The following is a 13122-nucleotide window of genomic DNA, read 5'->3' as shown; positions in this document are numbered from 1 at the left end:
TGTGCCCTGTACACCCACATCCAAGTCATTAATATGTATCAAGAAAAGCAGTGGTCCTAGTACCGACCCCTGGGGAACATCACTGTATACCTCCCTCCAGTCCGAAAGACACCGTTCACCACTATTTTCTGTTTCCTGTCACTTAGCCAATTTCATATTCATGTTGCCACTGTCCCTATTATTGCATGGGCTTCAACTTTGATGGCAAGCCTATTATGTGGCACTTTATCAAACAACTTTTGGAAGTCCATGTACACCACCTCAACTGCATTGCCCTCATCAACCCTCTGTCACCTCATCAGAAAACTCAATCAAGTTAGTTAAACACAATTTGCCTTTAACAAATCCATGCTAGCTTTCCTTAATTAATCCATACCTGTCCAAGTGACTTATTTTTGTCCCGGATTATAGTTTCTAAAACTTCCCCACTACAAAAGCTTTTCCACGTTGTCGGGTAAATGCCAAATGTTATAGTTGTACTGGAACAGCTTGGCTAGAGGCGCAACTAGTTTGAGCATAAGTCTTCAGCACGGTAGCTGGGATGTTGTCAGGACCCATAGCTTTTCCTGTACCCAGTACGCTCAGCCATTTCTTGATATCACGTGGTGTGAATAGAATTGGCTGGAGACTGGCTTCTGTGATGGTGGGGACATCAGGAGTAGGTCGATATGGATCATCCACTTGGCACTTCTGGCTGAAGATGGTTGCAAACACATCAGCCCTGTCTTTCACACTCGTATGCTGGGCTCCGCCATCACTGAGAATGGGGATATTCCTGGAGCCTCCTCCTCCAGTTAGTTGGTTAATTGTCCACCATATTCATGACTGGATGTGGCACGACTGCAGAGCTTTGATCTGATCCGTTGATTGTGGGTTTGCTTAGCTCTGTCCATAGCATGCTGCTTCTGCTGTTTAGCATGCATGTAGTCCTGTGTTGCAGCTTCCTCAGGTTGGCATCTCATTTTTAGGTACGCCTGGTGCTGCTCCTGGCATGCTCTTCTACACTCCTTATTGAACCAGGGTTGCTCCCCTGGCTTGATGGTAATGGTAGAGTGAGGGATATGCCAGGCCATGAGGTTACAGATTGTGGAGTACAATTCTACTGCGGCTGATGGCTCACAGCGCCTCATGGATGCCCAGTTTTGAGCTGCTCGCTCTGTTCTGAATCTATCCCATTTATCACGGTGGTAGTGCCACACAACACGATGGAGGGCGTCCTCAGTGTGAAGACAGGACTTCGTCTCCACAATGACTGTACGGTGGTCACTGCTACCAATGCCGTCATGGACAGATGCATCTGCGACGGGTAGATTGGCGAGGACGAGGTCAAGTAGATTTTTCACTTGTGTTGGTTCTCTCACCACCTGCCGCAGGCACAGTCTGGCAGCTATGTCCTTCAGGACTCGGCCAACTCGGTCAATAGTGGCGCTACCAAGCCACTCTGTGATGGACATTAACATCCCCTACCCAGAGTACATTCTGTGCCCTTGCTACACTCAGTGCTTCTTCTAAGTGTTTAATTCTTGATAAATAGTTTTTTTTTTAATCCTGCAAACATATGCAACCCCATCTTACTCAGGAACTCTACAGTTAAACTTACAGTAGTTCTGATCAAAACTTCTTTTCTTTTGAAGCTAGATCAAGAAAAAAAGAACAAGACTGTTGCAGTATTTTAACTAATTTCCTCATAAAATGGCACATTTCATTTTTATCCAAAGAGCTTTACTTTAAAAAAAAAAGCCTTTTGGAAGTTACTTCCAAAGTATTAGAAGAGAAAATTGGAACACTGGGGTCCCGCACACCTATAGAATGGTCTGAAATCACAAGTTCAGGCAGAATGGGAGTGATGAAAGAAAGAAAAATACACCCGTCCGTCTGCCCCTCCCTCCTTCCCCACCTCCTCCACCCCACATTTAAATTAACCATTCCATTTATTTTCATGCAAAGCAACCACACAGTGGCTACTCAGTGGCTCCTGGCAAGCAGGCTGCAGCCTCCTTCACAACTTCCTGCATCAATATATTTTCCATCTGCAAATCAGCCAGTAGAAATCATGCATGCACAGAGACCAAAGCAGCTGGGGTCTTTTGTTCGTACAGTTCAGTTCTGGAGAGGCATTGCTTTGGGTGGGAATAATTTAATTCCCTTACAACAAACAATCCCCAATGCTGACCTCCTGAATTCTGCTGCTGTCTTTTATCAATGCTGGTCTTTCATAGATGAAGTACCGAAAACTGGATGATGCAATGCAGAGTTCAGTTGTGGCCACTATCCCAACAAATCTAAACATACCCGATAACTTCAGTTTAATTCCAGAAACAATTTGTTTGGGAGATGAGTGAAAATGAACAAATCTCACTTAGAAACAGAATACAGCCTATTATAGTGAATTTGGTTTTTCATTCAGACTCCTTTAACTGCACTTCATTGTACTAATTCAGCAATCAAGCCATGCAATTGACCATTGATGATCAGTCTAAATTGAACTGAAACAGTTTATGCAGTACATAAATGACTGAAAATCTAAAGGTTATTATTGTTCATGGCACTTCCCTCGAAAAAGGAAGGTTAAACCTAGTTTATGGTATGTTGAAGAGTAGCACTTTACACTGGAAATCCTTGAAAACTCCAGGGCCTGATTTAAAGTAACTTGAGGTCAGTAACTTACACTGCAGTAAAAAGCATTCCTGCTCACAACTCATCGCTAACTAGAACAATAAGCTGACCTTCTATGCAGTCATGCAACCTAGTGTAGACCTTTGTAAACAGCCAAGGATATTACTCAGTGCTGGTTTTGTTTGGGGACTTGGCTGCATATTTTCCATGGTATTCAAGGATGATGAAAAAAAGATACATTTCAAAATGTAAACAGACACTCTGTACATCAAGCCTTACGAAAACAAGTATTTTCAGTTTTCTACTGGGAAAACTATTGGATGTCAGTTACACGCAAGGGTCAAAAACAAAGGCAAGAACCTTACTGTCCCCACAATACCAATTTCTAGACAAACGTGTGTGCTTGTGCTCCATTTAAAAAAGCCAAAATCTACAATGAAATATCTGCACTAAATACAGTTTTCATTGCAAATTCTACACACAGCTCATTTCAAAAATAATCTAATTTGAATGTCCCTTGATTTATAGTTCTTAAATTCTACTTTTGTAGAACATTAATTTAACATTAAAGAAAACATGTTTTTATGTAGTGCCTTGAGCAAAATCAGGATGTCCCAAAGTGCTTCACAGCCAGAGTACTTCTGAAGTGTAGTCAGTTATTACATGAAAATAAAGTAGATATTTCTCCATTTCAGAACTAAAATTAGATGTGAAAAAAACAGTAGCACTGTAATCCTTTAAACAAGTTAATGAATTCCCACAAAATTAAAGCAGTCAAAAAGGGTCAAATTGGGTCCAGTTTCCAAATGCTTGAATAATTTTTCTTCAAAATGCAGATTGCTTGCCCTTCTTAAAGCAATCATTTTGCAGCAGGATTCATGACATGGGCACAAATTCTAATGTCAAACTGGAAGGTGTCTTTTTTTTTTAAACTAACCAAGTGAGCAATGAGAGAAGGAAACATAGATTTCAATTAAAACTCTTAATTTAATTAGGGAATAAGTCAGTGCTTGGGTATATTGGCTGGAATTTTCAGCTTGTCCAGTATCAAAAGAATCCCAAATGGCCATCCTCCATGTGTTGAGCCTCGACAGCAAGATTCAACAAAGCTTTTAGCTAACAGTGGCAAGAATCTCAGTCAAGCTAAACTCAATTCTATCGTCAAGCCTAAATACACAAGGATTTTCCAGCAAGAGTCACTAGACAGCAATCAGGAACAGGAATGTTAGCAACTTCAACAAGCGAAAGTCTAACCACAGCCGCTTGACATTCAACAGCATTACCATCACTGAACACCCCACCATTAACATCCTGGGGGTCACCACTGACCAGAAACTTAACTGGATCAGCCACATAAATACTGTGGCAACAAGAGCAGATCAGAGGCTGGGTATACTACAGCGAGTGTCTCATCTCCTGACTTCCCAAAGTCTTTCCACCATTTTTTTTTTTAATTCGTTTTTTTTTTAATGGGATATGGGCGTTTATTGTCTATCCCTAATTGCCCTCGAGAAGGTGGTGGTGAGCCACATTCTTGAACCGCTGTAGTCCGTGTGGTGAAGGTACTCCCATAGTGCTGTTAAGTAGGGAGTTCCAGGATTTTGACCCAGCGACGATGATGATCTACAAGGCACAAGTCAGGAGTGTGATGGAATACTCTCCATTTGCCTGGATGAGTGCAGCTCCAACAACACTCAAGAAGCTCGACACCATCCAGGACAAATCAGCCCACTTGATTGTTTAAGGTGGTGGATGGGGTGCCATTCACTCCCTCCACCACCAGTGTACCGTGGCTGCAGTATGTACCATCTACTGCAGCAACTAACCAAGGCTTCTTCGGTAGCACCTCCCAAACCCGTGACCTCTTCCACCTAGAAGGACAAGGGCAGCAGGCGCATGAGAACACCCATCACCTCCAAGTCACACACCATCCTGACTTGGAAGTATATCGCCGAGTCAGAATCCTGGAACTCCCTACCTAACAGCACGGTGGGAGTACCTTCACCACACGGACTCCAGCTGTTCAAGGCGGCGGCTCACCACCACCTTCTCGAGGGCAATTAGGAATGGGCAATAAATGCTGGCCTTGCTAGCGATGCCCACATCCCAGGAACGAACAAAAAAACTTCATCCCCTTTCGAGACCAACTGTAGCACCACTGACAAGATCAGCTGTACCACACCATGCAGTGCATTTAACATAAGGCTACTGAGGGGGCTCAGTAATATCAAGGAGAGAAGATTTACAGATGGATGCATGATTATTAAACATTAATTGCATTTTCCCGTGTTTGAAAAGAACCAAATAAAATATCTTAATGGGTTCTTGTCAAATTCTGGTAACTTGCCTAGTGTCCATTCACCATGTGCCAGTTTGTGAACTTTGGCAGGCTCAGCATCAAAGGCAAATCTGATCCTGTCTTCACCCAACATAATAGTTTGGAGCAGTACTAATTGATGATTTTTTACTCGCAAATGTAGTAAATTTTGGATAACTGTATTTTCAACTCCCAAATACAATTAGTTCATGTAGCCCAGCAGTACACAACAGAAAATTGCAGGTTTGATTACTGATCGGTGTTTTGCTAGCTAATCTCAAGCAGAGTCTTGGGCAATGAAGGAGAAACTCAGTCAGGATTCCTGCTCTTGATTGATACCCAGTGATCCCTGCTGAAAAGGATGCTTGTGTGCTGAGGATTAAATGCCCAATAATACACAAAAGGTTGGTAGTCTCATTAAGCTGGAAATATTGACAAAATTATTTTCTTCCCCTAATCCAATGAGGAAACTAGACATCAAGTGCTTAACACAATGAACATAGCTCTTTTTCATCTAAGTTGGGAAAACTTTACTGTCTAATCATGCAGTCTTGCAAGCGTCAGGTTTTCTGACATAAAAACAGAAAATGCTGGAAATACTCAGCAGGTCAGGCAGCATCTGTGGAGAGAGAAACCGAGTTAACACTTCCGGTCGATGACTGTCAGAAATATGCTTTTGTATTCAGGTTTTCTGATATTGTTCTGGTTCCAAAATGCTTAGCCACAATCCAGAGGCCTCAGTTGCATGTTCCCCCTTACAATAAGTGGACCAGTGGTAGTCAGAACATGGGGCTCACACTCAAACTTTGATTTTAGCCTAGACATTTACTTGCATAGTCCTACTTCAGGGATTTAAAGCCCCTGATCTAGCAACACTAAGATATTAACATTCTGTTATACGCATTACAAATAAACAGGTTTATAATCGATATACACTTCAGCAACTTGCTAAAATTATATCAAATGTGAAATAAATTACAGACTCGAGGGAAATGCAATGCCAGGAATCCCCTTTCATCATTAGTAAAAAAAACGCTTCATCATTTTGTGCCTATTTTGGGATTTTTGCTATTTTAAACTGAGTATTAATGACACTACTGAGGTGAAAGTGTTACTAAATGCACACCATTATAGTGGAAATGGGGATGGGAAAGAGAAATACAAACAGTAAAAGTCAAACTACTGATGCAAACCCAGCTCCTTACACTTTCCTTTTAAGTAACTCATCCAAATTGTTTTTTTTTCCTTTTGGGGCCAGCAGTACTCAACTGAAGCACAAATACTCACAACTGATATAAATATAAAAAGAAAAGCACATGGTTTGTTAAAGTTAATCAGAGCTCCAACAGCTTTTTTAAGACTTGTAAAACAATGATGTTATTGGGCCCAATCTTGCTGGAGTGGGGCATCTCGCAGTGTCTGCTGTTAAGACACTTTCCTGCACTTTTCAGCTTGAATATAATTTGTGAATTAACTTGCTGAAAGTGCGAGCTGATAAAGGCACAGCAAGGGCAACGCAACATCTGGGCCTCAGGTGAACGACGAGACCAACAGTCCCTCTCCTTAACCAATAAGATTTAAAGATTGAGAAAGAAAGAGAAACGACAGAGAAGGAGGTTGAATTAGAGTGGGTGAATTAAATGTTAAATCAGGAAGAGAATTAATGAGGGGGGAAAGAAAGTTTGGATTGAGAGACCGAGAGTGAGGAAAAGGAAGAAAATAATTTTAAAATTTGCAATTTTTTAAATCTCCAAGAAGAATTATCATGCAGGAATGAGACCCAACAGTTTAAATTGTTCCATTTCTGGGACAGAGATTGATTGGCATTGCATTAAGAATTATCATGTCGTTAAAAGGGTACTTATGCTGTTAATTATGAGTCCTAACTTTCTACAGCAAGTTTAATGATCAATGAATGTGCAAATCCAGCAAGTTCTTAAAAATAACATGGAAACTAAAAGTGAGCTTCCGTTTGTATGAGGCAAACGCCAGAGTAGCGTAAATCAACCAGCAAGTTCGGGAGATTCGTAACTCGCAGCGTATCTCCTCTTACCCTCAACTTGCTGGCCAATTTGTTCATTAACAGTGGGCATCGTGAACTCATCGCTCTTTTCCCAGGATGATTTGGCACATTTAAAAATCACAAAAAAAAATTCTAAAGTAGTTTAGAAGTAAACAAGAATTTACTTGTCCTAAAGGGTAACTTGGGAAGAAACTGAAAATGTCTGCAGCTATGAACATAACTGGGGCTGCTCCTCTCCTGAAAAACAAAATGGCCCGTAATTTCCAATAGGAGGCTTCCTGCGTGTGGATGTCTCCTATCGGGGAAAAAATCTACACCCTTACCCGAGGGCTGCCAAGGTCTGGACACTTCCGCTCCTGGGCCGCCACGACAAAATGCGCAGGGCCCACGTATTCCCAGGGGTGCATGCGGTTCACAAGCGTCCCTGGGATCACGTGGGCCAGGCGAGCCAATGGGAAAAAGGAATCCCCCTTCATACTGTTTATAGGTCTATCTGTCAAAAGTATGAATGGGGATCACTGGAAAAAAAAGACATCAAAACATTAAATACATTTTTAAAAAACCATCACATTTTTAAAATGAGTTTAAAAATATTTAATTTAATGTAATTTTAACAAAGATTTAATTTTTTGAAAAATAAAGTTTTTTTTTTTACAGGGCTAAAAATAAACTTACCTTTTTTAAAGGTATTTTAGAATTATAAATGAGTGAAAATTTTTTATTTTTTTATTTTTTATAAACTTTTTAAAACTCTTATGCTGGTAAAAGCAGTAAGATTTTTAAGTGATTTCAGCGGGCGGAGATTCTGCAGAAAGCGGAACTCTCCACCCGCAGAGGCCCTTCTCCGGGACAGGCGTCCGATCTGTCAAGAGGATTCTAGACAGGTCAGAAATGCCGGTTTTCAGCGCATGCATTTCGATTCGATTGGAAAATATGGGCCAACATATCGGCCACACAAGGTCTCTGTATACATGCTCACATATGTACACACAATCCAAGAGCTTTACCTATGGGTCATTTCTTTGTTCTCTTCATTTAATACCTGCTTAAGAAGTCTACCCACTAGTTTGAATTCCTATTCAGACAGATTACAACCTTAACCACAAAAACACCGTGATATTTGAATCAAGAGGGGTTACTTTAAAAAAAAGTATTTATAGCAACATAGGAACAGGAGTAGGCCATTGAGCCCCTAGAGCCTGCAGTACAACATTTCCCAATTATACAGGAAACTCTCATTTAAACTGCACCTAAATATCCAGAATTCTCGATTAACCGGCAAAATTCATACACTAAAAATACCTCAATAACCAGAAATGTTGCCGAGTCCGAGTCTCCCACAGTGACCGAGTTTGTCAGTGGGTGTAGTTCTCCAAACTGCCACTACTCGGCTTCTTGGTGCTGTCGGAAGTCCGAACACCTGACTCTCCTGTGGTGTAGGTGAGTACCCAATTACTGTATACAGGTAGACTATCCTTTATCCGAAAACCTCGGGACCAGCCGTGTTTCGGTTTTCGGAAAATATTTTATAAGACTGGGAAATTTGTCGGGGGTGGGGGGGTTGGCGGTCGCCGTCGTGTGCACGACTTACGCTGAACGAAAAATCTTTCGGTTTTCAGAGGGTTTCGGTTTTCGGAAGTTCGGATAAAGGACAGTCTACCTGTACTGCACATTTCTTGATTTTTTAAATTTTTGCTTGTTAAAAATAGCCTCAGTAGATAACCCTCTCCGTCATCCAGAATTTTTAATCAACCGGCACCATCCCGGTCCCGGATACCAAAGTGTCTCCTGTACTACACATTTTGTAATGATGCAAAGCTAAAATGATGCATCAATACATGTGCAGAGGTCTACTATCCCTAATTATTAAGAGATGCAAAACCGGCAATAAAGAATAAACACCACAACAATCTCATCAGGTACCAATACTTGTAGTATATCAGCCTGATGTCAGAACAGGATTCATTTTTGTGTAAGCCACTCATCTGGTTTACAGCTGTGGCTTATGAAAAAAGCAAATAGATTTGAAGAGCCAGTTGTAACTGCAAACATTGCAAATATATTATATATATATATATATATATATATATATATATTTGGTCAACACAACACATACATTTCACATTTGAAACTTTAAAAAAAATCACTAAAAACGGTTACCAACTTCACACATAAAACAGCAAGCAAAAGCCCAGCATGCATCAATCCTTAGGATAATTATATTTGTTTACTAATCCCTCTAAAAAGGGGAGATTTTGCCCCATACAATATATAAAGTAGTTTCTAGTCTATGCTTCCCCCCCCCCCTCCTCCAGTTAGTTATCTTTGTTTACCCCTCTTCTGAAGACAGCAAGGCATATTGAAGTATAATTCTATGACTAACAGCAAGCTTCCACTACCTCAACCAGATGGTAATTCTTTAGGTGGACAGCAAGTACTCCACTGCAAGTCTTTCTAATTGTGAGCTTTTGTTGACCAGCCTGCTACACCCGACATCTGCACACAAGTACTTCCACCTGGGATTGCTGAATCACAATCAATACTAGGAATCCTGCTGCTTCCACCCCCAGCCAACCCAGACATACACAAGACCAACTGGAATGACCACTGTGGCCCTAGCGGAGATCACTAACACAGTAGCGAGCAGTCATTTATTAATAAAGGATAGGAAAACGGTCAGGTCAGAGATTTTTGTAAAAAGGAATGCTGCAATTAGACACACTGCTTATACAGTAATGGAATAAAGTTAGAAAATATTACTCTGCCTATTTGCAAGGATCACAACCCTAAGTATTCAATTTACGGCCATTTAGTAGTTTAGTTCAGGCCCAAGTCAAAAATCAACATAACTAATGATCGCAGTATATTCAAAATGATCGAGACATGTTGCATCTGTAAGACCACTGCCATATTTAAATAAAACATGTAAAATATAATTACATAGATACTGAGGTAGGCAGGGTATTCGTCCAAACAAACCAGTGAAGATATCAACATTAATTTAAAACAGCAGAAATCACAGCTTAATGTGATAAACTTAACATTTTAAAATACATTAAGAGCAAGAGGATAACTAAAGAGTAGGGCCTATTAGGGACCATAAAGGTAACCTGTGCGTGGAGGCGGAAGATATGGGTATGGTTCTTAAATGAATACTTTGTGTCTGTTTTCACAGAGGGGCGATGCAAAAATTGCAATCAGGGAAGAGGAGTGTGAAATATTAGATGAAATAAGCATAGTGAAAGAGAAAGTATTATGGTGTTTAGCATCTTTGAAAGTGGATAAATCGCCAGGCCCGAATGAAATGTATCCCAGACTGTTAAGAGAAGTAACAGAGGAAATAGCAGAGGCTCTGACCATTTTCCAATCCTCTCTGGCTACAGGTGTGGTGCCGGAGGACTGGAGGATTGCTAATGTGGTACCGTTGTTTAAAAAAGGGAGAAAGGGATAGACTGAGTAATTACAGGCCAGTCAGCCTAACCTCGATGGTGGAAAAATTATTGGAAAAAATTCTGAGGGACAGGATAAATCTTCATTTAGAAAGACATGGATTAATCAGGAACAGTCAGCATGGATTTGTTAAGGGAAGGCTGTGTCTGACTAACTTGATTGAATTTTTTGAGGTGGTAACAAGGAGGATTGATGAGGGTAGCATGTTTGATGTAGTTTATATGGATTTTAGCAAGGCTTTTGATAAGGTCCCGCATGGCAGACTGGTCACGAAAGTAAAAGCCCATGGGATCCAAAGCAAAGTTGGATCCGAAATTGGCTCAGAGGCAGGAAACAAAGGGTAATGGTCAAAGGGTGTTTTTGTGACTGGAAGGCTGTTTCCAGTGGGGTTCCACAGGGCTCAGTACTGGGTCCTTTGCTTTTTGTGGTATATATCAATGATTTGAACTTGAATGTAGGAAGTATGATTAAGAAGTTTGCAGATGATACAAAAATTGGCCGTGTAGTTGATAATGAAGAAGAAAGCTGTAGACTGCAGGAAGATATCAATGGACTAGTCAGGTGGACAGAATAGTGGCAAATGGAATTCAATCTGGGGAAGTGTGAGGTAATGTATTTGGGGAGGGCTAACAAGGCAAGGGAATGCACAATAAATGGTAGGACACAGAGTGCAGAGGGACCTTGGAGTGCATGTTCACAGATCCCCGAAGGTAGCAAGACAGGTAGATAAGGCAGCATATGGAATACCTGCCTTTATTAGCCGAGGCATAGAATAAGAGCAGGGAGGTTATGCTTGAACTGTATAAAACACTAGTTAGGCTGCAGCTAGAATACTGTGTACAGATCTGGTCACCACATTACAGGAAGGATGTGATTGCACTGGAGGAGGTGCAGAGGAGATTTATGAGGATGTTGCCTGGGCTGGGGAATTTTAGCAATGACGAAAGATTGGATAGGCTGGGGTTGTTTTCTTTGGAACAGAGGAGGCTGAGGGGAGACCTAATTGAGGTGTATAAAATTGAGGGGCCTAGATAGAGTGGATAGGAAGGACCTATTTCCCTTAGCAGAATAACCAGGGGGCATAGATTTAAAGTAATTGGTAGGAGGTTTAGCAGGGATTTGAGGAGAATGTTTTTCATCCAGAGGGTGGTGGGGGTCTGGAACTCACTGCCTGAAAGGGTGGTAGAGGCAGAGACCCTAGTCACATTTAAAAAGTACTTGGATGTGCACTTGAAGTGCTGTAACCGACGAGGATACAGACCAAGAGCTGGAAAGTGGGATTGGGATGGATAGCTTTGTCCGCCACACGGATAAGATGGGCCGAATGGCCTCCTTCTGTGTTGTAAATTTTTACGATTCTATGATTGATCAGCTGCCATAAAAGGCACTATATAAATGTAAGTCTTTTTCTAAGTGCCATCTTAGCAGCACACATACTGACCGGCAAAAGAAAGTAATAACCAGCATCACTTAATAACATACATTTGCGGAATGCCCCTATTACAGAACGATTACTGCGTGCAGGCATCCTGCTGTGGGTGACTCTGGATGGGTGGGGTGGCACCCAGCAAAAACGCAATGGGGGGAGCAACCAACTAATACAACCCTCAAAACCATCATGAAAACAAAAAAACAATGATTTAAAAGCGACATCAAGCAGAACCACAAAAATAAATGTAGTGAGCAGCGCTGCCAACATGGTTCGGAAAACGGGTGAGAAGGGGAACCGTTAGCCGGGCAGTAGCAATAACAGGAGCTTGGCCAGCCGGCTCCCAAAAAAGGAACAAAAGGGTGAGAGGGATTCGGGTCGCTTACCTTTGCTGGAGTGGCACAGCTGAAACTTCTCTGTGTTGCTGCTCGTTCAATTCACAGCCCGGAGCCGCCGCCGCCACCCAGCAAGTGCAACAGAGAAGCGAAAATGATGCTGTGGAACGTTGCGCTTCCTATTCTGGTTCCAGTTCCAATTCTGTCTGCGAAAGGCCGGCCCACGTGACCCGGCGCTCTGGCTGTGCCTCCAAGCGCGCGCACCCAGTCCACGGCTCCAGGCGGGCACGCGCACCCAGTCCGCGGCTCCGGGCGGGCGCGCGCACTCAGTCAGTGGCTCCAGGCGGGCGCGTGCACCCAGTCAGTGGCTCCGGGCGGGCGCGCGCACCCAGTCAGTGGCTCCGGGTGGGCGCGCGCACCCAGTCAGTGGCTCCGGGCGGGCGGACGCGCGCATCCAGTCAGTGGCTCCGGGCGGGCGCGCGCACTCAGTCAGTGGCTCCGGGCGGGCGCGTGCACCCAGTCAGTGGCTCCGGGCGGGCGCGCGCACCCAGTCAGTGGCTCCGGGTGGGCGCGCGCACCCAGTCAGTGGCTCCGGGCGGGCGGGCGCGCGCATCCAGTCAGTGGCTCCGGGCGGGAGCGCGCACATCCAGTCAGTGGCTCCGGGCGGCGGCTCACAGCCAAGGTGAAGCAAATTAGTCTTAATAGTCTCCAGGCTGTAATACACTTCCAAGATGGGGATAACTGATTATTTTAATGTTTGCTGGAGAAGTCTTTCTTTTCCCTCTCTTATAAACTATCTAATATAAAACGGCACAAATCTCATGGGCACATAGAAACATAGAAGATAGGAGCAGGAGTAGGCCATTCGGCCCCTCGAGCCTGTTTTGCCATTCAACTAGATCATGGCTGATCGTCCAAATTCAGTACCCTGTTCCTGCCTTCTCTCCATATC

General features: G+C 42.8%; 1 protein-coding gene across 1 annotated transcript in view; it reads right to left on the bottom strand.

Moving 5' to 3' along the window:
* The window catches only part of lpin2 (lipin 2), a 119503-nt gene extending 107103 nt beyond the window's left edge, over positions 1 to 12400 (bottom strand). Inside the window, exon 1 of the mRNA XM_085992792.1 lies at positions 12222 to 12400. The gene's annotated coding sequence lies outside the window, so the exon portion shown is untranslated. The remainder of the gene's footprint in view (positions 1 to 12221) is intronic.
* Positions 12401 to 13122: the final 722 nt, after the last annotated feature.

The sequence above is a fragment of the Somniosus microcephalus genome, chromosome 7 (assembly GCF_052327205.1).
Source record: "Somniosus microcephalus isolate GS21.2 chromosome 7, FLI_Smic_1.0, whole genome shotgun sequence".
Taxonomy (NCBI): Eukaryota; Metazoa; Chordata; class Chondrichthyes; order Squaliformes; family Somniosidae; genus Somniosus; species Somniosus microcephalus.
The sequence above is the reverse complement of the archived record's forward strand: the minus strand, read 5'-3'. Positions and strand labels throughout refer to the sequence as shown.